Source organism: Felis catus, chromosome A2 (assembly GCF_018350175.1).
Source record: "Felis catus isolate Fca126 chromosome A2, F.catus_Fca126_mat1.0, whole genome shotgun sequence".
In the NCBI taxonomy this organism is placed as follows: domain Eukaryota; kingdom Metazoa; phylum Chordata; class Mammalia; order Carnivora; family Felidae; genus Felis; species Felis catus.
Genome location: NC_058369.1, coordinates 96,160,456 through 96,187,800, shown reverse-complemented (window position 1 = coordinate 96,187,800; position 27,345 = coordinate 96,160,456). Strand labels below are relative to the sequence as shown.

Below are 27,345 nucleotides of genomic sequence, written 5' to 3'. Positions count from 1 at the left end.
GTTTAGTAACATGTTGTTTAGTCTCCATATGTTTGTGGTTTTTCTAGTTTTCTTCTTGTAACTGATTTTTAGTTTCATACCATTGTGCTTTGAAAGACACCATATATGATTTTAATCCTTACATTTATTAAGACTTGTTTTATGTCTTAACATGTGATCTATCCTGGATAATGTTCATGTACACTTGAAAAGAATGTAAATTCTGTTGCTTTTGGATGTTATGTTCTGTAAATATCTGTTCAGTTCATCTGCTGTAAGATGTCATTTAGGCTAATGTTTCCTTATTGATTTTCTGTCTAAATGATCTATCCATTGGTGTAAAGTGAAGTGTTAAAGTAGTCCCCTGCTATTACTGTGTAACTGTCAGTTTCTCCCTTTATATTTGCTAATATTTGCTTTATATGTTTAGGTGCCCCATGTTGGGTGTGTACATATATGTGTTATATCTTCTTATTGGACTGATCCCTTTATGATTATATAATGTTTTTCTTTGTCTCTTGTTACAGTCTTTGTTTTAAAGCCTGTTTTTTTCTGATACGAATATTGCTACTTTAGCTTTCTTTTCATTCCAATTTGCCTGGAATATCTTTTTACATCCCTTCATTTTCAGTCTGTGTGTCTTTAGATCTGAAATGAGTCTCTTATAGTCGACATATAGATAGGTCTTGTTTTTTTTTTTTTTTTAATCCATTCAGCCACTCTGCCTTTCTATTGGAGCATTTAGTCCATTTACTTTTAGAGTATTTATTGATGGATATGTACTTATTGCCGTTTTATTGATTGTTTTCAGGTTCTTTTTATAGTTCTCTGTTCCTTCTAATTTTTTTCTCTTCCCTTGTGACTTGGTGACTCTCCTCAGTGTTATGTTTTGTATTTCTTTCTCTTTATTTTTGCATGTCTGTCAGAGGTATTTGGTTTGTGGTTACCATGAGGTTCATATATAATATTCTATATATACATATAGCAGTCTATTTTAGGTGGATTGTTTCCTATTTTCACACACATGCTAAAACCACTACATTTTTACTCCCTTCCATCCATGTTTTATGTTTTTGACACTATATTATATACTATTTTGTGTATTCCTTGACTGATTATCATAGGTCTAGATGATTCTACTATTTTTTCCTTTTAACCGTCATACTAGCTATGTGGTAGATAATCTACTACCTTTACTATAAATTTACCTTTACCGGTGAGATTTTTTTTTTCTTTCATAATTTTCTCCTTTCTAGTCATGGCATTTTCTTCTCCATTTAAGAAAAAAATTTTTTTAAGTTTATTTTTGAGAGAGGGAGTGCATGCAGATGTGCTCATGCAAATGGGAGGGGCAGAGAAAGAGAGAGAATCCCATCTGGGCTGTGCATAGTCAACACAAAGCCTGAGGTGGGGCTTGATCTCACAAACTGTGAGATCATAACCTCTGCCGAAATCAAGAGTTAGCCACTTAACCAACTGAGCCACCCAGGTGCACCACCCCCTTTTTTTTATTTTGTAGAGAGTGTGCAAGCAGGGGCGAGAGGCAGAGGGAAAGAGAAAATCTTAAGCAGGCTCCACACTCAGTGCAGAGCCGTCCACTGCAGGGCTGAATCCCACAACCCTGGGATCCTGACCTGAGATGAAATCAAGAGTAGGATGCTCGACCTACTGAGCCACCCAGTCACCCCTCTTTTCCATTTAAAGAAATCTCTTGAAGATTTCTTGTAAGGTTAGTTTGGTGCTGATAAACTCCTTTAGCTTTTGCTTGTCTGCAAAACTCTCTATCTCTCCTATTCTGAATAATTACCATGATAGGTAGAGTATTCCTGGCTATAAATTTTTCCCTTTCAATGCTTTGAATATATCCTACCAGTCCCTTCTGGCCTGTAAAGTTTCTGCTGAAAAATCAGATGATAGCCTTATGGGGGTTCCCATGTTTGTAACTAGTGGTTTCTCTCTTGCTGCTTTTAAGAGTCTCTATCTTCAACTGTTGACACTTTAATTATAATGTGTCTTGGTGTGGATCTCTTTGAGTTTATCTTATTTGGGATTCCATGTGATTCCTGGACTTGGATGTCTTTTCTTTCACCAGGTTAGGGAAGTTTTTAGCCATTTTTTTTTCAAATAGGTTTTCTGTACTTTTCTGTCTCTCTTCTCCTTCTAGGATCCACGAAATATCAAATATTAGTGTCCCAGAGGTCTCTTAAATTATCCTCAATTTTTTCTTCATTCTTTTTTCCTTTTTCCTATTTCAGTTGGGTGATTTCTACTTATATTGTCTTCCAGATCACTGATCCATTCTTCTGGGAACCTCTAACCTGCTGTTGATTCCCTCTAGTGTATTTTTCATTTTAGTTATTGTATTCTTCAGCTCTGATTGGTTCTCTTTTTTTTTTAATTTTTAATTTTATTTTGAGAGAGAGAGAGAGCGCACATGCAGGGGAGAGGGCCAGAGGGGAGGGGGCGGGAGAGAGAGAGACAGAGAGAGAGAGAGAGAGAGAGAGGGAGAATTTCAAGCAGGCTCCATACTCAGCATGGAGCCCAATGTGGGGCTCAATCCCATGACCCTGGGATTGTGTCCTGAGCCAAAATCAAGAGTCAAACACTCAACCAACTGAGCCACCCAGGCACCCCTAGTTGGTTCTTTTTTATATTTTCTAGACAATTTACTTTTGTTAGCCTCATCCTGAGTAAAAATATATAAAATCACAGATTTGAAGAACCATTTATGTGCCTAGTACACACTCAAATAGATATATAACCATTAAAATTATTGAGAAACATAGTCCATGTTCAACCCCTAAAATCATCTCTCTCACATGTCACCAGTGGTCTATGTCACATGTTGGAAACCTTTTAACAAGCATTTCATTTAATCTACAAGTAACTTACTGTGTGGCTACTATATGCAAGACCCTTTTCTAGAGAGATAAATTAAATTCTAGTGGGGAAGAGAGGCATTGCGTGCATGATTAGTTAATTAGCCAGAGCCAGGTAAATGCTATGAAGAAGCATAGGGTTCTGTGAATAGGTATAATGAGAAGAGTGTTTCCAGAGAGGGAAAGAGATTTCTTAGTGGAAGGCCAGAAGTCAGGATTAACCTAATTTAGAGGTCACATCCTAGTTGTTTAAATAAAATTATTGTGGGGTGCCTGGGTGGCTCAGTCGGTTAAGCGGCCGACTCCGGCTCAGGTCATGATCTCGCGGTCCGTGAGTTCGAGCCCCGCGTCGGGCTCTGTGCTGACAGCTCGGAACCTGGAGCCTGTTTCAGATTCTGTGTCTCCCTATCTCTGACCCTCCCCTGTTCATGCTCTGTCTCTCCCTGTCTCAAAAATAAATAAAACGTTAAAAAAAATTTTTTTAAATAAATAAATAAATAAAATTATTGAGGAATAGTCATTTATGTATTAGGAAGGCTCACCATTCTCCATAAAACCTAAGGAGAAAAATAAGAAACAAAGGGAGGTGACATTTGTCTGTCATGTGACAGACACAGGGCCAGGCCCTTCACACACATTATCTCACTAAACCCACATTCTGAGGACTATTATCCAGTTTCCAGATGACAGGCCAAAGTCTCCTGCAAGGAGAGTAAATAATTGTCCATGGGCACACAGCTCTTAAATGGCAGAGCCAAATTTGAACCCAAGTCTGCCTGACTGTATAACGTTTGATTGTTTTTTCACTCTGTCATGTTTCTGCCCTTGCTGTTGTTTCACCTGTTAGGTTATATTTTTATCTGGAATGTTTTATGCATTATTACAGTGTAGCAGCAATGACATTTTAGAAGGTCAAGAAGCAAACCATGCATTTAATACCTTTGATTTCCAGTCTCTCCTGTCTTAGAAAAGTTGGCCAATTCTCTGTGATATTATTAAGAGTTGCCAGAGAGGGACGCCTGTGTAGCTTAATCGTTTAAGTTACCAACTTGATTTTCGGCTCAGGTCATGATCTCATGGTCTTGAGAACGAGCCCTGTGTCGGGCTCCACGCTGAGCATGCATGGAGCCCACTTAAGATTCTCTCCCTTTGCCCATCCCCACTTGTACACGCATGCTCTCTCTCTCTCATAAAAAAAAAAATGAGTTGCCAGAGAGTTTTAATACTATCTATCAATATCATCTGGGTTTAATAATTGCCCCAATGACTTACAGCAGCATTTTACAAAATGGCTGAGAGTTGAAGTTTTTTTTATCCTCCTTTAGCTTTTTGTCTATGGGTAGTCCATCTGTACTCCACATTGAGTTACCTTCTAATACTAAAAAACAGTGTTAGGAATTTGGTCAGCTAGCCAGGCTGAAGGATGGGACGAGATGGGATAGGATGGATGGATGAGATAGATTGATGTTTAACTTCATAGCAAATTAAATTCACAATTGCTAACTATCCAGGTTATCTTGTGATCCTGATCAGAACTATTGTCTGTGGTTTCAAGGTTATGGGGTTTTCCAGGTTATAGCAAAGTCATAAAAAGAAAATGCACGTTTGAAAAAAAAAAACTAATTCTAAAACTAGTTCTTTGAATATGGAGATTGTGGTAAGCAGATAGTAATTCTTAGAAGTTCTCAGTTGCCAACTCTACTGATGCCTAGCTAAGAAATGCCAAATGCTATTAGGAAGAATATAATAAATACAGTCACTGTTGGAAGGAAACAAACAAGGCTTCATGGTTATATTATCCCATGTATGGTGGCCTCTCTAGGCTTGTCGTCATTGATTTCTATGAATTAAATACCCAGTAGCTGAGAAACAGACAGTGAAACTGTCTTTTGTGGCTGAGTGGTCTGTGAACAGATGTCTTTAAAATGTCACTGAGTGCCTTGCCAGTTTTCCCATTGGTTACTGTGTTGGTGGTTCCCCATATTTGAATGCTCTCTCCTTAGTGACATCAGTAAAATGTGGTCCTTAATTAAGGGCTGACCTGAATAACAAGGCACCAGAAGGCAAGCTCTAACCTGTAAGTGGAAACCCATTACCTCAGGTTAGGTCAGAACACGTGTGTGGAAACCAGGGCACTTAGCTGGACCTTGAGATTTCTTATCTCTTCTTGGGTCCTTTCCTAGGCCCTTTTATTTATGTATTTATTTTTCTTTAAAGAACCAACCAACCAAGTGGGAAGAACTTTAAACAAGCCTTTTCTTGAGTAAGGAAATACCCACAATGGTACTTAGGAAAAGAACTGATCTTGGTTGAATAATGCATAAAAGGTAGTTCTAATAACAAAGGAGCACCATTAATGTAATCAGTGTTGATTTCTCTTATTCTTAATATGTGTTTTACTTTAACATGAATTTGAAAAATGCATTTGTTTTCACGATGTATATCGAGATGCTGCCTTAAGCCGTGGCCTTTCCCTGTCGGGACAGCTCTGCGGCACTTGGGCATCCCAACCCACAGCCACTTGAGTCTGGCACCCTGGGTCTGCCTGTTCTGTGGTCTTCTCTGCAAACTAGATTTTATCTTTATAGTATTCTTCTGCCATTCTGTCATCCTGCCCTTCCCTCCAACTGCCCGAGTCATTGCTTCCCTTTTACTGACAATTACTGCTCTGTGACTTCTCCCCATGGTCTCATCCCTGTTCTTTTTTATTTTTTAAGCTTATTTATTTATTTTGAGAGAGAGAGAGAGAGAGAGAGAGAGAGAGCGAGCAGGAGGGGCAGAGAGAGAGGGAAAGAGAGAGAATCCCAAGCAGGCTCCACAATGTCATTGCAGAGCCCCATATGGGGCTTGAACTCATGAACCGCGAGACCATGACCTGAGCTGAGATCGAGTCGGATACTTAACCGACTGAGCCACCCAGGTGTCCCTGGTCTCATCCCTGTTCTAAGCAGCTGCTTCCCCCTTCTCTGGCTCTCGCAACTTCTGCTCATCCTTTCTACTCTGTCCCTTGGAATCCCTGTTCTGAGCCACAGGTTGCCCCACTTCGCTGAACTTTCCTCACAGTCTCCTTCTCCAGGGCATTTTCTGTCCATGCTCTCTTCCCTCAGAATAGAACTGGAATGTTCTTGGGCATCTGCTCCTGAGGGCAATATTCTGCCATTATTCTCTCATCACCTTTTTGCCATCCTCTCCTCCTCCCTCTCCCCCATCTTAATTACATCACCTGTCACATACAGGACCAGTGATTTTGTTTTGGTTTTTTTTAAGCATAAAGCTTTTTTGAAGCATAGTAGCTTTTTCAGAGCTACGCTGAGGTAAGAACTGTTTCCAATGGAAGTGCTTTGAATGTAGAAGGAAACAGCAGATTGAGGGTCCTGACTGACTTCGCTCACATCACTCAGCTTACCCTGTCTCCCTGTCCCCCAGCCTGTACTTAAGCATTCAGGACCTTCTGATGTACTTGTGTCCTTTGCTCACTCCTCATGGGCACTGCACCTTAGGCGTCATCATCCAAGTGATGTGACACCTCATCCATTTAAAATAAAGCCCGGCTTACAGACAGAATCAAGGGCAACTAGAGCACACAAGCTTTCCAACACTTGCCATCCGAGCTTTTGGTGGCCACATCTCCTGTCCTCTGGATCCATAGTCTCAGACCTGGTCCCATGCACAATTTCTTACCCTCCGAACCCCTCTAGTCTTTAAACCCAGTCCGTTCCCATAGTCCCAACCCAACATTCAGCCATGTCTCCACTTCATTGAGATGAGTGAGGCTATCCAAAGTGAGCTCCTCTGTGCCCCTTCTTTCAACCCAAAAAATCTCTCCTTATCCTCGCCCTCTCTCCTTCTTCTCTCCCGTTTGCAAGAAGGTTGCATTCTTCTTCCTTATAAGACAAGCCCTTCAACTTATGTTCTTGATCCTACCCTGCTTCTGGACTCTCCCCACCATCCATCATCCCTTCTGATTTTCTGCTCCAGAGTCTCCCTGTCTACTAGCTCTCATGGCTCCATCTTAGAAAAGACCTCACTGCCCCTTTCTGTGCCCTCAGTCTTTCTCCTTCCTTTCATGGCCAAACTTCTAAAAAGAACAGAGTCTCTACATTGCAGCCTCCACCTCTTTACCATTTGCCATTCCCTAAATCCTTCCAGTGATAAAAATAACAGATAATGTTTATTAGGAACTTGCTATGAGCTAAACACTATACCAAGGGCCTTAAAATATATGATTTCTTACATCTCAGAGTAACTTCACCAGATACTGTTGTCCCCCACTTTACAGGTAAGAAAACTGAGGCCTGAGAAGATAAAGTAGTACAGCAATCCCACAACTAATAAATGCTGAGGAGATGCTCTGAAGCCAGGCTTCTCTGACTGCACAATCCTCCTAGCGATGCATCCGCTGCCTTCTGAGTTGATACGAACCATCTCTCCATCCTCATCTTGCTTGGTGTCTTCAGCATCTGAATCCCATGACCACTTGTCCCATTAACCCTCCCTGTCCTTGCTGTTGGTGAAGAGCACACTACAGGGTACCTCTGCCTTTGTCTCCTTTACCGGCTCTTCTTCATCTTTCTCTTCCAAACCTAGATGTTCCCAAAGACTTTCTGTCTAGATAAGATGCAGATGGGCTCCAGAGCTACGTTCCTGTTCCCTGATGGACTGTCTGTCTGCCAACCATCTCACAGACACCTTGCCTTCACCAGACCCCCACACCAGCAATTCCTCTTGCCATCACTTTTCCTGTTAATGGAACCAACATCTTCACAATTACCCAGCTGGGTCCTCAAAGTCACTTTGGGATCCTCCTCATCCTTCTCATATTTCCAAGCCCTGTGGTTCCCGTCTCCACAGGGTCAATCAGATCTTGGCTCTTTGTATCATGACTTCTGTCACCTCAGTTCAGGCCTTGACAGTCGGCCTAAAGCACTAACTTGCCAACCTGCTTTCCTGTCTCCTGCCTGTTCATGGATTCAGGATAAATCGGTCTTTCCATTGTCACCCCTTTACAAAAACCTGTTAAAACTGGTGTAGGATCTTTGGCTCTCAAGACCTTCTAAAGAAGCCCCCAACTTTATTCTGGCCTCAGCACATATTCCTGTCCAAGATGTAACTTACAGGTTAGTGAAAGCAACCTACCTTTTGACCCTAAAATACACATCATGATTTTCCTCCTTAGAACCCATGTGATTCTCTTGACCTGGGTGCTCACCTGCCCCCTTTCATTTTCCAGAGCTAAACCTAGAGGCTACCTCTTCAGAAGGAGACCTGCCTCACTCCCCCCACCTCCATGACTCCTCAGCACCCTGTGTGCACCTGTCTCTTGGCACTTTTCTCAGCCACTTTCTTCCTGCACACGTACGTCGTCCACCACAGCTACAGTAATGATGTGATGCAGAGCCGTATTCTTTCTTAGGAACCAGATACTTAGCCCTGTTTTGGCCCTGCCCTGCCAGCTCTGTGACTAAAGGCAAGCCATCAGCCTGGAGTTCAGTGTCTTTATCTGTAAAATGGAGAGGCCACTGTTGTAGCAACGTGGATGGAACTGGAGAGTGTGATGCTAAGTGAAATAAGCCATACAGAGAAAGACAGATACCATATGGTTTCACTCTTATGTGGACCCTGAGAAATTAACAGGAACCCATGGGGGAGGGGAAGGAAAAGAAAAAACAGGTTAGAGTGGGAGAGAGCCAAAGCATAAGAGACTCTTAAAAACTGAGAACAAACTGAGGGTTGATGGGGGGTGGGAGGGAGGAGAGGGTGGGTGATGGGTATTGAGGAGGGCACCTTTTGGGATGAGCACTGGGTGTTGTATGGAAACTAATTTGTCAATAAATTTCATAAAAAAAAATAAATAAATAAATAAAAATAAAAATAAAATAAAATGGAGAGGCCACGAAAAGACGCAATAGCCATGGTATCCAAACTCCTCTGCCTAGCTCAGGAACTACTGTCCTTTCTTGCTCCCACACTCCGTTTTATTCAGAGCAGCCTCACTTCATCTTTTTTATATATTGGGCTCCTGAGATTGACAAGAGTTTTAAAACACAGCAGTGGATAATGGCCAAGATTCATTCTAACTCTGATATTCTTTGCTTCTGGGTAAAAGCATGACTTGGTCATTTCTGGAACCCTTGACCATGTCTGGAATAGCTAACATTTGCTGACAGAGTTTATTACATACCCTTGCATGTGGTCCTGAGCACTTGACATGTATTCTGCAGTTTAATCTCCCCAAGTGACCAGCCCCAGGATCCACATCTGGTCATTGGCAGAACTTGAACTCACAGCTGAAGACCTATAACAGGTACACTGAATTGTAACAAGCAACACTGAATATTAGAGAGACATCAAATAATAGAGAGTAGCATTATAACGGTTAGTGTGTGTGTGCATGCATTCGTTCCTCCCTCTCCACCCTGCTCTTCCTTTTCCTAAATATTTGAATATATAGATATCCCATCCAAAAAGGTCTAAAGCAGCTCTGTCCGATAGAAATACAACGTGAGCCATGGCGTAAGTCAAAATTTTTAGGAGCCTCGTTAAGAGGGGGGGAAAGAAACAGGTAAAATTAGTTTTATTAGTGTATTTTATTTTAAATCAATGTATCCAAAATATTATTTCAGTGTAATGAATATTTAAGAATATGAATGAGTATTTTACATTCTTTCTCATAAGTCTTCAGACTCCAGTGTGTATTTTACACTCACATTTCAGACGAGCCACACGTCAAGTGCTCAGTAGCCACCTGGACTATACTAGACAGCACAGATCTACACCATCAAATAGAAGGAAAAGTAAAGAAAAAAACAGGCTGTCATTTATTGGCAAGAGGAGAAAAAGTGAGTCAGTGCCCTTCTCTCCTAAACTCATTGAATCTCAGTGAGATTCCTTTTTCTTCTGTCTCCTGTGTCTTTTCTAGTTTGGGCTGTAAAAGTTGGGGTCCTCATATGTAAAACTAAGAGAAGTGACGTTGATGCAGGTGCTTGGCCTTTGTCCCTGACTTGGTGGCACTTGGATGCCAACCTGCACGTGGTTCGTCAGCACCAGCAGATCTTCCCCACTATGTCCTCTTTTAAAATTGCTTGCACCTGGAGCCTCGCCGTCTCTGTGATCTCTCTACATACCACTTTCAGAAACAAGAATTGCTGAGTGCAGGAACAAATTAGGAGATGTAGATGCCAGCTAGCTTTATTTAAAAGAAAATAAAAATTTTTAGGGGCACCTGGGTGGCTCAGTCGGTTAAGCGTCCAACTTCGGCTCAGGTTATGAGCTTACAGTCAGTGGGTTCAAGCCCCGTGTCTTCAGAGCTGCTTCAGATTCTGTGTCTCCCTCTCTCTCTGCCCCTCCCCCCACCCAAGCTCCGTCTCTCTCTCTCAAAAACAAGCGCTAAAAAATTTAAAAAAAAAAAAGGGAAAAAATCTTTAACCACAAGGTAAAATAGTATGGTTGCAGAAATGCCAAGTGGTACAGAAGTATAAAAAGTGAATATTATCTTTTCTGTACTCTCATCCAAAATCTGCTTCCCCAAAATAATCCCCTGGATACACCTCCAGATCTTCTTTATTGCAAATTCAAAAGTGTGTATGTTTATAAATGCATATATACATACTCACACAGGCACATCTGTAAATTTATGTCAGAGAGATGGGCTTACACTATATACCACACTCTTCTGTTCATTGCTTTATTCACTATTTTATTATAATGGGTTATGTCAGTTCATAGATATCTAGCTCATTTTCAAACTGCTGAATAACTGTCAGTTCATTTATTTCACAATTTAGTTTCCCATTCATGGACATTTAGGGGTTGTTTTTAGTCTTCTTGCAAACAATTTTGCAGTAAAATCCTTGTGCTTATTTTGTGGAACATTTGTCCAAGTATTTCTGTATGGTGAATTCCAGAAGTGAAATTACAGGGTCAGATAACATGCATATTTAAAATTCTGCCAGCTAAACCAAATTGCCCTCCAAAAAGCTTCTATTAAACTCGTTAAAATTTAAGGTGGAAGGTAGGATTGAGTTTCTCAAAGATTAAGAAGGGTTGTCAAGACTAAAACAAGATACAGACTCTCATGTAAGCCCTGGCTTCCTTCTCTACCTGCATTTTAGAGTAATATTAAGAGGCACTTGGGTGGCTCAGTCAGTTGAGGGTCTGACTTTGGCTCAGGTCATGATCTTGTGGTCTGTTAGTTCAAGCCCCATGTCGGGCTCTGTACTGACAGCTCAGAGCCTGAAGCTTGCTTCAGATTCTGTGTCACCCTCTCTCTTTTCCCCACTTGTGCTCTATTTCTCTCTGTCTCTGTCTCTTTCTCTCTCAAAAATAAATAAACATTAAAAAAATTTGGGGGGGGGCGCCTGGGTGGCTCATTTGGCTAAGTGGCTCAGGTCACGACCTCACAGCCTGTGGGTTCAAGCCCCACATCGGGCTCTGTGCTGACAGCCCAGAGCCTGGAGCCTGCTTCAGATTCTGTATCCTTCTCTCCCTCTGCCCCTCCCCCACTCATGCTCTGTCTGTCTGTCTGTCTGTGTCTCTCTCAAAAATAAACATCAAAAAAAATTTTAAGATAATATTAAGAGTGAAATATAAGTAATATGGTAATTTTATAAAAACTGCTGTTAAGCTTGGTTTGAAGCATAAGAGACCTCCTTCAACCGTAAAATTCACTGTGGGTTTCCTTTTTATCAGTTGTATAGCGATAGGGAAGGAATCAACCTCCTTTTGTCAGTTTAAAAAAAAAAATTATCTCAAGATTAAAGTCCCCAGCAGTTTTGCAGAGTAGTTTTTTTTCCAGTTGACAAGACAACATGAAGGTCATTCTGCAGAGCTCCAGAGTGCCTAGGCTTGGAGAATAATGTGTATTGATTTCTGATCTTCCTTCAGGGCAACACTTGGAACGTGGCCCTCTCTTCACATTGCCTTCCTTCTTAGTCTTCTTATTTTCCAGACCCTGTGCATATTTACTTCAGATTTTGCATTCTGAGTCTACTCACTGGAATTGTTTCAGAAGCCCTTGCATTGCTAGCACTAATAGTCTCTGTTCTACCTTGGTCATAAAGTCTCCGGTCTTCCTGGTCACCTCTTTCAGCCATTGTTTGGGATAAAAACATTTGGTTTGAGACCAGAAGCCATCCACTTCTTATTATAGAACAGCGGCAGAGAAAGTAGCTATTTTATACAGTGAGAGCCAATTCTTAACAGTCTAATCTTCAGTTGATGGCAAACTTGTCTTCGTTGTCCCCTGGCTCCCATGAATAAGAGATGCCTCTCAGCCCTGCAAAATAAAAAGTATCAGGCCTTCACAGAATTACTTCAGCTGGAGTTTGGACCTCTGATTTGGGTCGAGTCTGGCCTTGGTAATTCCTTCAAAGCTTCATGTAACATTTTATTTGTGGCTTTACAATGATCTTGCATATTTACTAGACAAGACAATAATTCTCTCTATTCGGGAGACTTTTACTATATACCTGAATAGTTTTCCACAGAACAGTATTAAGGCACCAAATTAGAACAAATAGTAAGATGTGACAAATGATTCTACTTGGTCTTGTCCTAAAATGATAGGGTGTAATGACAATCTGTCCATAACTCCATGTGGCCCAGTGCTGTGGGGTGGTCTGGTCTATCTGGTACCCATGCTTCATTGTTTCACACTGAGTTTCTGCCTCCCATTGGCCTTCTCAGGGTGACTAGATGAGCTAGTCATCTGATAAGACCCAGAACTTGGCTTCACTGAGAAGCATTGGACATTTTTCTTATAAAAATTAAAGAGGTTTCCTAGTTTTTCTTATTTTTCTCCTTTCAGCTTTTCTCCTCTTACCTCCTTCATACTTCTGTCCTCCTCTTCTGACTCACTCTCTTTCTTTCTTCCATTCTCCCTGTGTCACTCTCTCCCCTCACATTCCCAGTTTAACCATGGGAGACACAGGGCATTTAACACAGCCTTCCCTGTATCCTTCTCTGATAGACACATGGTAGTACTGAGTTTCTGGTTTATTGCTCCTGTTTTGCTGGCTCAATTACATTTTCAAATGATAGAATCTACTCAGAGATAGGCCTAAGAGTGATCAGCTGCTTTAGGGGTGTGTGTGTGTGTGTGTGTGTGTGTGTGTGTGTGTGTGTGTGTACATGTACATATGTGTACACATGTATGTGCATATGTGTGCCCATGTGCTTTTATAAAACCAGGAATCTGGTTTATTATTTCTAGATCCTTTCTTGTTTTCTTACACACATTTCACAAAACCTTAATATGTGACAGATGCGACACAGAGACAGCTATAGACGTGTGGGCTGTATTTACTTGCTAATTAAACCATTGCAAGGGACTATTCAAAAAGCAGGTTTCCATTGGAAATTAGATTTTACTGTGAGGTGAATTGGATAGTGCTAGTTCTTTTCTTATCGCTGGCACAGTTCTAGTTTGCTGGACATTCTCAGTCCAAAACCTGGGAGAAGATTCAAAACCTTAGAATCAAGCATCAGGAGGCTGCCAAATGTGTTTGTGCTATGTTGCCCAACCATTTAATAATCACATAACATACTAATATTTTGATATTCAGAAGTAGTTTGGAAGCCAGTTACTCTGTGTTTGGCTGCTCAGAGTCCTATTGGATTCTACAGGTATCAGCATGCAGTAAAGTTAATTTGGAAGACAGTTAAATCGTATATAGTCCTGATTAAAAATGGGAATGAATTGAATATATGGACATTTCGCATTTTTTCTCTAAACTGGCACCTTTTTTTAAGGATTACAAATTAACAGCTTCTTGTAGTGCCTCTGTGAGCCCTCAATCAAAAGTCATTAAAAATGTTAAGAGCTTGGGGGCGCCTGGGTGGCGCAGTCGGTTAAGCGTCCGACTTCAGCCAGGTCACGATCTCGCGGTCCGTGAGTTCGAGCCCCGCGTCGGGCTCTGGGCTGATGGCTCAAAGCCTGGAACCTGTTTCCGATTCTGTGTCTCCCTCTCTCTCTGCCCCTCCCCCGTTCATGCTCTGTGTCTCTCTGTCCCAAAAATAAATAAAAAACGTTGAAAAAAAATTTTTTAAAAAAATGTTAAGAGCTTGTAGTTTAAAATGATACCTACTACCCCTCTCTCAGTTTCTGACACCAGAATTAAAACTGGCACTGAAATAATTATCAGAATTATTTGGAAAAATTCCCATTTAGCCTGAACTAGATTTAAAAACCCATTTGGGGGCACCTTGGTGACTCAGTCAATTAAGCCTTCAACTCTTGATCTCAGCTCAGGTCTTGATCTCAGGGTCATTAGTTCAGGCCCCACATTGGGCTCTGTGCTAGGCTGGAGCCTACTGGATACGGTAGGTAGGAAGATAGATAGATAGATAGATAGATAGATAGATAGATAGATAGATAGATAGATAGATACCCATTTGGTGACTCGGGTTTGTTATGTGCACCTAAAAATTGTTAGATAGACCTTTTTTCCTCTCCCTCCTTCCCTTGTTTCAGAAACACAGGTTGACTCCAATTCAGAAAATGGTCAGCTGTTCCCACCACTGTTTCTGTTGAGATCTCCACTGTGTGTTGCCTCCCCTGTGCCATCAGCATGGTATCTCTTTCTTTTGCAGGTATGAGTGTATATACCAGAAAAACAGATGCAAAAAGGGAACAGGGGAGCTGAGAAGAATGGGATATTTAGGAGGTAGACACGTGAGGGCAATATTAGATGAAACATGGTAGATGTTAAAAATGGAGCTAAGAGCTGGGATGCCTGGGTGGCTCAGTCGTTTAAGCATCTGACTTTGGATTTTGGCTCAGATTACGATCTCACAGCTCACGAGATTGAGCACCATGTTGGGCTCCATGCTGAGAGCATGGAGCCTGCTTGGGATTCTGTCTCTCTGACCCTCACCTGCTCGTGCATTCTCTCTCTCTCTCTCTCTCTCTCTCTCTCTCTCTCATCAAATAAACATGTAACTTTAAAACATTTTTTAAATTAATCTAAGAGCTACTCAGAGAGTACTCAGTATTTACATAATGCATTCAAAGTAATGTCTACATTTTGTTGCCTACAACTTGTCTGGATTGATTGACCCTCTTTGAAGAATGAGAAAACCAAGCCAACTAAAAGAATAAAATTGTTATGACTTTTGAAAAAATACTACTGATCAAGAGAAGTAACATTATCCAGAAGCCTAAGTAAAAGATATAAAACTGAAAAGATTAGTGAAATCAGAAGAAATTTTCTAAAAATTAGTAGACTAATTGAAAGAATACCAGAAGACACACTCTCCAAAACAAACAAAGGCCGCAAAAATTGAACATTCTGAAATGTAAAAATAGCAAACTAAGATGGAAAGGGAAGTGGATGAGATGTGGAATTGTGAGGAAACCCAGTACAGTGGCACAATTAAAATCTGGTCAGAGGGAGTAAGAAGTAGAATTAATACTAAAGGAAATTGAATCATTGATTTAAAGGACAGTATTGAGACATTGTCACAGAATGCTGAGGAAAAGAACAAAAGGTTTGAAATGGTAAGAAAATAACAAATATGAAGGATAGAGAATGGAACTCTGGTTTAAGAAATTGATGGCCTTGGGGCACTTAGGTGACTCAGTTGGTTAAGCATCCGACTTCAGCTGAGGTCATGATCTCACATCACAGCTCATGAGTCCGAGCCCTGCATTGGGCTCTGTGCTGACAGCTCAGAGCCTGGAGCCTGCTAAAGATTCTGCGTCTCCCTCTCTTTCTGCCCCTCTCCTGCTCGCTCACATGCGCATGCTCTCTCTCTCTCGCTCGCTCTCTCTCTCTCTCTTTCTGTCAGAAATAAATAAATATTTTAAAAAAAGAAAAAAAATTGATGACCTTGAAATGCAGTAATCAAAAACATAATTATAGAAATGTGTTCCTGAACAGAGACAGGACTTGGGTATGTGGATTAAAAGGTCTCAGAATATTTGGATGGAAGACATTGAAAAAGAGACCCTAGTAGTTTGGGTGCTCAGGGCTGTGAGTACAGAAAATTCCATTTGGATCAACTAAAGAATAAGGAATTTATTAGTTCACATGAATGGTGATTCCAGAGATAGGTGAGCTTCAGGGTTGGCTTAATCCAGAGGCTGCAGCTCCATTTCTCTAAGATTCCCTTGTCTATGTCTTGGCATCTTAGAAGACTGTCTTCCCGCATGGCAAAGTGGTTATAGCGGTTCCAGGTTTCACACCTGCACACCAGGACACTCAGACAAAGAACACATTCTTCTGGACCAGGGCTCCAAAGAAAAGTGCAGAATTTATCCTTAGGACTGCTTATGGTCTATGCCTGCACTTGAACCAAGGACTGAGACCAGAGGAATGGATTCTATTGACCAGATAGATGGTGGTCTGAAGAACATCAAGTTCTCTTACAAGGTGAAAGGGAAAAATGGATACTAGAGAGGCAACCCACGGAATCTGCCACACAGGCTGTCACAGAGCACATCTGGCGAATGTCTGAACTGCATGGAGAAAGGGAAAAGCCTACAAAGAACAAACTAATTTATTTGACAGTTATACAAAAAGGTAGAAAAGTTGGGCTGGCTTCAAACTTCTCTTTTATTTAACCTTTAAAAGGCACAAGAGATTAGAGAAAAATCGATAGCTTTGTCGGGGGGAGTCTGTGCCAAAGAACTTTATACTCAGGTGAGTTATCTTAAATAAGTGAAGGCAGGGGCACCTGGATGTCTTAGTTGGTTAAGCATCCTACTTCAGCTCAGGTCATGATTTCACGGTTCATGGGTTCGAGCCTTGTGTCAGGCTTTGTGCTGACAGCTCGGAGCCTGGAACCTGCTTCAGATTCTGTGTCTCCCTCTCTCTCTCTCCCCTTCTCCTGCTTTTGCTATGTCTCTCTGTCTCTCAAAAATAAATAAATGTTAAAAAACATTTAAATAGGTGAAGGCAACAGAAAAGGTTCCTATGTACAAGGATTTAGTTACTGTTTGTTTGTTTAATACAATTTGAGCAAATTTGAGCTAACTGAAAGAGATACCAAAATTAGCACATCAAGAACGGGAGGCCACAGTCTGAAAGGACTGGCTGTCTACAGACCGAACACCCAACTTTTCACAGACGTTCTGAGGAGAACTGGGACTTAAGCAGACCTCACCTGTTTGTACTGGCCATACTAATGACCCTATAGGAATGTGGTTAGGTTAGTATATTTTTCACAACAGGATCTGGATGAAGCTTAAAAGCAAATAATTCCATTATGAATTAATAGTCCTTATTATGAGACTAGCCCTATAATTGGACTTCAGAAATTCCCCTGAAAAAGCTTCAGGCAGAGAGTACCATCAGATTTAAAAGTCTAATTAAATACGACTAAAATTATGTTTCATTTTAGCCCACCTATAAGTAGAAAAAAAATGGTTTCTAAAGACCTTTAAAAATAACAGAAGAGTAGGTCAAAGTGAAACACTAAAGATGAAATAGAAAGGGAGGTAAATGGGATAAACAGTTATGAAGATGGAAATGGAGTAGCTAAATTAAAGTCCCTTAAGGAGGCACAGAAAGCTGAATTGACCCTTAAGAAAACTGCAGAAGTGATACAAAAGACAGATTGGGTTAAACTTTCAGGTTGATGATTTGTTCCTCCTGATATCATAATTTCTGGCATCTTCCCATTTTTCTTGAACGCTGACTTTTTCTATTTAAAGATTATATTAATACAAAAAGTGGAATTGATCAAAATGTTCAACATCAATGGAATTGCTTCATAAAATAATTGTATCAATATAATTTATGAAAAGTTATAAATTATCTCTCATGATATTCACATTGTTGGATATCTTAGGGTTGTTAATAGCACTACATCCCGTACCCATTGTTAAAATACTGGCATACTTCCATACCCATTAGTACAAAAGCCACTGCCCGGAGCACTCTAGCTGCCTAGATGCTGCTGCATCCCCCAAAGGGTCACCATCTGGCATGCCAGGGTTGGTCCAGAATCCTGCTCCTGCCCTTCCATGTTAAAAAAAATGGGGTTTTTTTTTGTTGTTTTTTTTTTCACTATTATCTCAGTCAATGGAGATGCACTCCTAGGTATATACATTTGCAGTAACCCTCTTTGAAGTTCCTGGAAATCATCCTGTGCTTCTGCCCATCATTTCTTCCAGCTCCCATTTGAACAATTGTTGATCTCAGGCAATTCATTATGCAATTTATGTCATAGACCTTCTACCAGTCCCTAACTGGCTGCTGATCTTTACCCTATTTCTTGGACCTAAAAAGTCTTCTGGAAGCAGAGTAAAACTTGGAATTTAACATCAAGCTGTGAAATTCTCCCTTTGTTTTGTTTTGTTTTGTTTTTAAGTTTATTTTTATTTGTTTTGAGAGAGATATATAGAGCAAGCAGCAGAGGGGGCAAACAGAGAGGGAGACAATACCAAACAAGCTCTGTGCTGTCTGCGCAAAGTCCATTTTGGGGCTGGAACTCGCGAACAGTGAGATCATGACTTGAGCCAAATCAAGAGTCATATACTTAACCAACTGAGCCACTCATGTGCCCTTGTTTGGGATTTTTGTTTTTGTTTTTTGTTTTTGAAGTAGTGTTAGTGTTATCATTCACTGCTGTTTAGCGATCTTGGCCAGAAACGTTCATCAAAAGTTGTACCAAAATGGCCCATAAATATGTCTGTACCCTACTCCCTGTGAATTTGTTTCGTTATAATGGCAAAAGGGATTTGGGAGATGTAATTAAGGTTATGAATTTCAAAATAGGAAGATTATTCTGGATTATCTGGGTGGGCCAAATCTAATCACAGGGGTCCTTTAAAAGAGAGAACTTTCTCAGGCTAGAGGCAAGAGATGGGGCAGAAGGGGAAGTCAGAGAGATTCTAAGTGTGAGAAGGATTCAGCCCACTGTTGCTGCCTCTGAGCCGTAGGGGCCACATTAAGAACCAGAGGGAGGCCCTTGGAGCTAAAAGTGGCCTTCACTTGACAGCCAACAAGGAAGCAGGAACCTCAGAACAGCAACTGTGTGGAGCTGAATTCAGCCAACTCCCCGAATGAGAGGTGAAGCAGTATATACCCCAGAACCTCCAGAATGGATTGCAGCCAGCCAGTGCTTCAATTTCAGCTTTATAAGACTCTAGCAGAGAACCAGCTGAGCCCAGCCAGCCCTAGACTTTTGATCTACAGAACTGTGAGGTGGATCATGGGTGTTGTTGAAGCCAGTACACTTATCATGATGTGTTACAGCAGCAAATAGAAAATTAACAAATATGCCAACATATAAAAGAATGGCAACACTGCAACAAAACCAGTGGAATAAACTATAAACATTGCAGAGTACAGAAAAGCTGTTGAATTGCTAAATTCAGAAAAGCTGTTGAATTGCTTTCTGGCTGAGAATGTCTACACAGTGAGGAGCACCAGTTCCAAAGGCCAAAAGGACCTAGTGGTACACTCAGCCAGCAGTAGGCACTCAACTAAGAGCATACAAAGGATTGAGTATTAGGGGCATGGGGCGGTGGGGGGGGGGGGGGGGGGCATGGGGCGGTGGTGTATGCCTGAATATGCATACACATGTATATCATTTTTTTGTAAGAAAGATATTTTAGAGATGAACCATTTCAACAAAGTGGCCTTGAGCATTACTGTGATTAAAAGAGGATGAGTATATTAGTAGTGTCTTGTTTCTTTACGTAAGGTTAATGTTGTACATGTTGTACGTAGTAACAAATCAGTGAAAAGAAATCATGCCAGGGGAAGATTGTTTTGACAATGGGTACATGCTGTCTCTTTTGTATTTTCTTTCTTCTGGCACAACTGTAAAACTTTGACAGACTTTTCAAGTTGTGTTAGCATGTGTTCTGGGTGTAATTTTATGGTCCCTGAGCTCTGCAGGCGACTTACATAAGGCTTCTTGACCCAACTGGAAGGTTTGGCGAATTGCTTTGTGGTCTGAATTGCACTTGTAATATGGAAGTTTGCTGATACATGCTGTAATTCCAAATGTAGTAGAGTATAAGTAGGGATCAATAACTCTCGAGCCAGACTGCCTGGGTTTAAATCCCAGCTCTTTCACTTACCAGCTGTGGAGCCTTAGCCAGTTACTTACTCTCCCTGTGCCTCAGTTTCCTTTTCTGTGGAAATGGATAATAAGAGTACCTGTCTCCTAATTTATTGTGAGAATTTAATGTAAAGTGCTCAAAATAGCACCTATCACATTGATTGGCAGCAATAAATGTTGGCTATAATTATGATTGTTAGGCTTTGTGGAAAAATGGAAATATTCCTGAAATTGGGGCTTTTCAGACCCAAGAAAACAGAAGATCCTGAGGATCCCCTCAAGTTAAGATGATCCTACACATCCTGTATCAGCTACCCAAATCAGGAAATCTTTTCTGTACCTGTCCACTGTTATTTTCCACTTCAATTCAAATTAGTGAGGCTTTATAGATAATGTTGGCATTATGGTATATTCCTTACCATAAAAATCTTTATCTTTTTAACACCTTTAAAGGACATTTCTCTATCTGCTGTTTCATAGAATAGTGTTTCATAAGATGTGATATAAGGCATGCTGTGAAGTAGTAGGATAATACTAAAACAATCTTCTGACAAATGCTGGCTTAAACAAAAGTTTCCTTACTTGGGACTGACTCATCAGAGCTCTTAATATTAATGTAGATTTTAGAATTTCCAGGATATATAGTGCATTGCTCCCCAAACATCTTTAACCACAGAACTTTTTTTTTGTTGTTGTTGTCAAGATATGCCTGTTAAAGTTTACTGGAAGTATTCTGCACATCCAGTTTGGGAGGAAACTGCCCTAAAATATGAGTGTTATTTTACCAAGATTATTTCTGATTTATGGTTAAGATTTTTATGAACTGTATTTTTGCTGTAAAGGAGATTTTATAGTTACCCATCTCAAATATATATCTGTATGTATGTGTATCTAAATTAGACTTCAATAAAACAGTGAAGAGTTTAATTTTTATTTTGTAGATTAAAAATGGCCCTGGTGAGGTCGGATTAATAATTTTTCCCAATAATCCTTCTCTGACAGAGATACTGAGACTTGTGTTGCAGAAGGACATGATCCTGCACTTGGCCAAGACTGAGTCATCAAATACATATTGAATTGGGCATTCTAGGTCTGTTATCCATAAACTGAGTGAGGCCTTTTGAAAACAATTTATATTTTCAGCCAGCACCATTTACTGAGATGGTAAATTCTATAAGGTGAAGAAATTCCTCTTTTGTCCTAAATTTACCTCTCCTAAATGTTAGGGATTTACCCCTTGTTTTGATATTCATGTTTGGTGAACACAACCATGTTTCCTCTGGTTGATTTTAAGACTTTGGCCTTATCTACCTCTGGGGTTTTACTTTTCTGAACTAAAAAGTCCCCATTCTTCAGTCTGTCCATTGACTAATGGCAAGAGCTGTGAAGCATCTGAGATTTTACCCTCCTTGCAAGCTAACAAATTAGCCTGCCACAGTTTCATGGAGGCTGGCAGAAGACACAAGACTTCTAGCTGAGAGACAAGGACAGTTTATTACTACCAGCAATAGCAGCAGCTAGAGTACCAGTGTATGCACAGTTCCCTTAGGGAAATGAGAAGAGGGCCAGTGGGTTGTGTTACACAATCAGACTCCAGGGAACCTGACTCTTCTAATGGGCAGCATGTCCACCTGACCTTTGCCCCAGCAGGAGACATTATTATGTTGAAGAGTAAACCGACCTGCTGGTGCTCTAGAGGGAGATACTGTCTATCTTCCAAGGCTGTTCACTTGAAAATCTAGTCCAGGACAAAAGCTGCCAGTGCCTCTAACTCAAAAGATGCACAAAAACACAAGGTTCCCATGCAGAATTATAACAGCTGTCCCCTCCATCCCTTACATCACGATTCTTTCCTCTGCTTTCATCACATACGTACCAAGATCTGTTGCCAGACCTGCAGTATTTAGATGAATATAAGTTCATAAGTGAATGCTTTATGTCTTGTCACAGAACATAAACTCCACAGGGAAAGGGACATTTGCTTTGTTTACTTGGATATCCCAAGGGCATAGAACTGTATCTTGCACATAGCATTCCATAAATATCTGTTGAATGAGTCCATGAATACCCCAAATCCTTTCTATTGAGATTCATACGTGTATTGGCTTTGCCATGCAGATGCAGCAATTATATCCATGCCTCCAAGGGACTGCTTGCAGTGATTCCTGAAGTCCTTGCCTGAACTATTCCCCGCCCACCCCCCAATTCACCTCCTGACTGCTCCATTTCATCCTTCAGATTTCATCTTAAATGTTATTTCCTCAAAGAGGTCTTCTCTAATGCAAAATAAAATCAGAATCCTGTGGTATTTTCACTGGAATAGCACCTTGTTCTTTTCTTTTGTAGCACTTACCACAGTTTGCAAATACATGTTTATTATAATAGTGTTTCCAGGTTTAAAACCCGTCTGTCTCACTACTCATGCTGACCACCATATACCTAACATCTAACACCCATGGCATAAAGTAGGCCCTGAGCAAACAAGTATTGAATGCATGAATGAGTCAACATGCAGCCTATGGCTCACAGCCTATTCTGAGTAGTTTGGACATAAAGTGGACCGAGTGCGTCATTCATTCCTTGCCTTCCTCAAAATAGTTTTGCCATATTTCTCCCCAGTCACGCAGTCTCCACATTTTTCTTCAGTGAAGTTTGGTTTTTACTTAATATTCCCAGAAAACACTTATTTTAAATATTGAAATGTTATATCCTTTTACTAATCAAAATGATATAAACATATTAAGTAGACACTGGTTCTAACATGTTTCCTCTGGGTAATTCTAATGTTTACACTTCTAAATATTCAGTCCACTTGAATCATAAGGAAACGAAACTTTACCAAAACCAGGGATTCCTATAGGTTTTTTTCTCTGAAAAACCTACCAGGTGGTTAAGATTATTCTGGGCACTATGGAAGATAGCAAAGAAGTAAAAAGAAAAGACCACTTCTCTCTTATACATACCAAGGTTGGTGGCCAGGACCTCAAAGAGGTTATAACCTACATGAACAAATAAGAAAAATGGACCTGATGTGTTAGGATGTCACGATTAGCAAGTGGACCGCAGTCTGTGCACATGTAAGTGCTAAGCTACGTGGTCCGGTTTTAAATACTACAAGAGCTTAGAAAAGCTCCATATCATTCTGAACTGGACTAGAAAAATAGAGACTTCACGAAGTTAGTCCTGAGCTGGATCTTGGAGATAGTCAATTGGATCTTTAACAAGAACTGCATTAGACAAGCCACAGGGATAGCAGTGTGTTCTGGGAAAAGCATGGCCTGTCTGGAGTGGAAGGTGTAATTTGGGAAATAGTGTGTTTTATGGACAATCCCTGCTGGACTGTGAGAGCTGCACACACGATATTTAGGACCCCTTTTCCAGTCAGTTTAACGGTGCACAGCGATGAAGCCACACCTGTGGGCAAATACAGGTGGGATGAGAGAGGCCAAAAGATGGAGCCCTTCTAAGGAGTATCCATGAAGTAAAAAAAAAAACTCTAAAGGAAAGACTTGGAAGATCATCCAGTGTACTCACAAAGTCCAGCTATTACCAGAGATGAAAGGGAAGCGAGAGGCATGAAGAACAATAGGAAAGAGTGTTCCCCAGGCCCCTCCAACTGCCTGTTTACAGTAGGGGAGGAGCAGCGGGCCGCCCAGATGGCAGAGCCGAAGTTAGAATGATGCTTCCTTGCCCTAAGACCTCGTTAGGAAATCCTGTTTGTGACAGTGGCTTCACTGCAAAGTAATCAGCAGCCCTCCTTGTGTTGTAGAAGCACACTTCTGGATTGAACTACAGTTTCTAATGAGCTTGAAATCTTATTATCACGTGCACTCGGCAAGATAGAAACTGCGGATCAGGTGAGGCTTGGATCAGACCTTATTTTGCAAGCGTTTACTTATCTTTCTTGTGCCATTGAAATGCTGGTAACACAATAGTTTAAAAACAAGATAAGCCTCCTCTTTCTTCCTGTATGGGTATGTTAGGGAATGATGGTTTGGATGGCCTTTAAAAAGCAGGAAAGGGCAAAGCCCTGTGATGCCATTTCTTTGGCATTGTGTTACTTCATTAATAGAATTCTCTTAAAAGCCTAGGAAACACAGCTTAAGATTGGTCAGAGCTGGGTGAAAACACCCTGGAATCCAAATCAAATTAACCAGAAGGTTCATCTCCAAAGAGATCCCCTTTTATGTCCACACTTGGGGTCTATGCTTTTCCCCTCTTTTGCTTCTGCCACTCAAGTGCTTTTGGATATGGAGGTAGACAATTTGCTTTCTATGCCAAGCCTCATGAAATAGGATTTTCTTCCCTCGAAGACAGGTGGCCAAGCTGTGACAGAGAGGGCCCTGCCTGGCTGGCTGCTGGCCTCTTTGGAGACACAGCCCTGCCCCGGCGCAGCGCCAGGCCACATATCTGACCCTATGACCTCACGGTCTGGAGGCCCACACTGGCAGCCCCAGGTGCTGACAGCTTCGGTCAGTTGGTGTGAAGTTCCACTGGCAGACAAAGCAGGACAACGTGCTGCTCCATGTCACTTCTGTGTGATGGAAGAAACCAAGGCCCTGGATATTTGTGACACAATAAAATGGCTGCTCTGATCATTCGAGTACAGGCTTTCCTCCCTCTTTTTTGTGGGGGGACTAGGCCTTGGGAAAGGAGCGTTGGCCTTGTCAGACTGTACACGTTACTTAATGGGTAATTCTGCACTTACTCTGTGCATCTCTGTGCATCAGGAGCAGATTTCACAAGCCTTTTTCTTTGAGATGAGATTAGTCATTAGGGTTAATTTTTGGTATAGAGGAAGTATTACAATGGAGAAAAAATAGACTTCTGGAAGCCAGGGAGTAGAGGGTCTTGGAATATCAAATTGCCCCATGTAGAGAGCATACAACCATTTTGTTACAGGCTTTGAACACAAGAAAGTAATCATGATTCGAATCCTCTAAACATCAAAAATACTGCCTTCTTAACTGTAAATGGCCTCCAGTCCCAGTCCCACATATCTTTAGGGGGTTTCCCTTCCCTCAGAGAAAATGCAATCAGATTCTAGTAAAGAAGGAGCCTGGGTCTTCTGTGCTGTTGCCTTCAGCCGACTCTCCAGAATCTCTACTCTTGAGATGATAAAATAACCATTTTCAGAAATACAAAGAGGCTGGGTCAGGACTCCGCAGTGCTGACTATGAAAAAGCCTTTGGTTCTGAGTGCCGTATCTGACCACTACACAGACTGCATTGGTGGGAAAAAAATTGGAACCAGTTCACTGCTTTTGCCTTCTCCTGTCCCCCTCAGGGCTCATATGTGAATAGCACATTTGGCTTTGTTTCCTTAGGACCCTCCGGACCCATTTCTTTTCTTTCATCATCTTTCCTAGAACTGATTATCACCATTCCACAGGGAAGAAACAAATGGTACACTTACTTGGATGAACTCCGCAAAACACAAAGAGCTTCTCTCTTATCCCTGATTCTGAAGTGATTTGATTTTCCGTATTAAAAAAAAAAAAATAGGGGCGCCTGGGTGGTTCAGTTGGTTAAGGCATCTGACTCTTGATTTCGGCTCAGGTCCTGATTTCATGGTTTGTGAGATCTGTGAGATCGAGCCCCACATCGGGCTCTGCGCTGGCAGCAGGGAGCCTGCTTGGGATCCTCTCCCCCTCCCTCTCTCTTTGCCCCTCCCGTGCTCTCTCGGTCTCTCAAAATAAATAAATAAACTTAAAAAAAAAAATTAGAACAGTCCTAGGCTGAAGCATAAAATCTCAATTTATATCTAATTTGGGACATTTTTAACTACCGGGAGAAAGCACTAGTGATAAAGCACATGGATTGTGAAGTGTAGTGGTTGACCTCCTTAACAGAACCCAAGGAAAGCATTCTTGAACAGTGCCTGAAAATTCCAACTACTTTCACAGACGAAAGGGACGTGAATAGACCTCATCGGCTCTGCCTCTTCTGTGTCATCTTTTAGATTAAATGGCACCCCCTTTAGGTGGCCATCCCTCATTGCTCTGTTGTTCCCCACCAGAGCATGTTACTTACTTCAAAGCACTCACTGCTTATCTAACGATTATTTTCCTTTCTCTCTCCCTAAACCATAGCCCCACAAGGTCAGGGACCACCCACGTCAGTCCTGTCGTTTCTGTAGTCCCCACGCTCACCATGGTGAAGAGTCTGTCACAGACCCCCAAACGCGTGGAAGGAACAAATGAGCTACTGAAGTGCTAGGTGGCAAACGCACTCCGTGTTCTCCGCCGACTCGTGGTTACGTGGGATCCCCTCTTTTCTTGGGTTCAACCAAAGAACGTTACTTGGTCTCAACATCAAGCTCACCAGGATGGTTTCCATTCATTCGTTTTTCTTTTTGAAACCTGGAAATTTTTGTTCAGGCAGGGTCTCAAGTCCCAAGTCCGCACACGGTTCCATAGGCCTGTCTGAAGGACACCATACAGTGAAACAGCCACAAACTGGCTTTGGAGCATCTGATGTTGCCTCCACCACTTCTTAGCTGGGTAGTAATGAGTCATTATTAACCATCTCTTGACCTCAGTTTCCTCAACTGTAACATGAGGGTATTATTATAGACTTCCCACCTAGGGTTGATCTGAGGTTAAATGAAACAGTGCATGTAAAGCACTGAGCTCTGTGTTTTGCATTGCCTATGCTTCGTAAAACCGAGCCACTGTTATTATTGTTTATGTTGTTAAAGCACCTGGGTGTGTCATGTTTCTAGATCAGGATAAGGGCTAGATTCTTGTCACAAGTAATATCGGATGTTAGAAGAATTTAGTCAAAAAGCCTCGGGCCTGGAGTGCCAGGATTTGGGACAGAACCTCATGCCTAGGGCACAGAGCATGAACTTAAGTCACAGCTGACTGGGCAGTATGGCCAAATGACTCAATAATGAAGTAATGACTAATCTTTGCAGGGCTCCCTGTGTCCCCTCCACCCCACCACAGTCACCACAAAGGCTAAAACTGATCCTGGCATCTGGCAAGAGGCTGTGAGCATACGATGAGTTTCAGTAAACCCATCTAATAAGATTAGAGAAACCAGACAGTGCACTCTTCTGGTGAGGGGTCTACTCACTCCTTGAAAGGGAGGAACGGGGGCTCCAGTTTTCTTTACCTCGGTGCCTTACAGAATAGAGGGTGCAGTTCCCAACGTGCATCGGCCCTCATGGAGTCTTTCTCTGAGCCACAGGAAGCAGTGCCTCACACCAGCTCATAGGGAAACTCCAGACAGTCAGCAGGAAGAAACTCAATCACAGATGAAAATGATTTTGTCTCACTATTCTATGCAGTTTTTGGGAGCAGCCGGGGAGGGGCAAGGAGGGGGTGGGGAAAAGGAGACGTTTGGCTATGACAAATTCACTGGACAGAGTGTACTTTAACCATTTCCTTTCGTATCTGGTGTTGCATGGTTGCCTTATTGGTTTCAACCAAGAAAAGAGCCACTTACACATTTAATGATTTTACTGGATA

The 27,345-nt window shown here is 41.4% G+C and overlaps 1 protein-coding gene and 1 long non-coding RNA gene across 3 annotated transcripts in view; one reads left to right on the top strand and one right to left on the bottom strand.

The window, feature by feature from the left end:
- The window catches only part of CDK6 (cyclin dependent kinase 6), a 258,001-nt gene that overhangs the window by 186,418 nt on the left and 44,238 nt on the right, over positions 1-27,345 (top strand). The window lies entirely within an intron of this gene.
- On the bottom strand, positions 11,360-27,123 carry LOC123383876. Its single transcript, XR_006594210.1, has 3 exons — positions 26,990-27,123; positions 26,023-26,295; positions 11,360-12,132 (listed from the first exon to the last, which is right to left on the bottom strand). It is a non-coding gene; the product is annotated as an uncharacterized LOC123383876 (long non-coding RNA).